Below are 418 nucleotides of genomic sequence, written 5' to 3'. Positions count from 1 at the left end.
GGTGTAAGCCTTCTTACTCAGAGTATAGGGCCGAATTTAGACATCTTCCAGGTTACAGTAGCGTCGGCCAGTCATTTTCAATTTACCAACCAGGTACTTAATTAAACCAGCATATATCTTAAAGGTAATATATTCAATAAAATACAATAAAGCATTAAGGCCTCGTATTTAACAGGTCTAACTATTTGAGTCCAGACATGGTGTGCTTAACCAATTTCTCCGGCGACCAGAAATCAAAGCCAGGGAGACTGCTGACCTGTTATTAGGAGAGGCTGGTTATTTGACATGTAGTTCTGGTTGAGGACGAAATAAGGTATACTAAAATATATATCCCTTAGACTGTTTGACTAGTTCATTGATCGATCGAGTCTGTAATATTTTCATTTTCTTTATAAAATGTGTGATCCAGTGTGGCCGC

The sequence above is a fragment of the Penaeus monodon genome, chromosome 23, assembly GCF_015228065.2.
Source record: "Penaeus monodon isolate SGIC_2016 chromosome 23, NSTDA_Pmon_1, whole genome shotgun sequence".
In the NCBI taxonomy this organism is placed as follows: Eukaryota; Metazoa; Arthropoda; class Malacostraca; order Decapoda; family Penaeidae; genus Penaeus; species Penaeus monodon.
The sequence above is the reverse complement of the archived record's forward strand: the minus strand, read 5'-3'. Positions refer to the sequence as shown.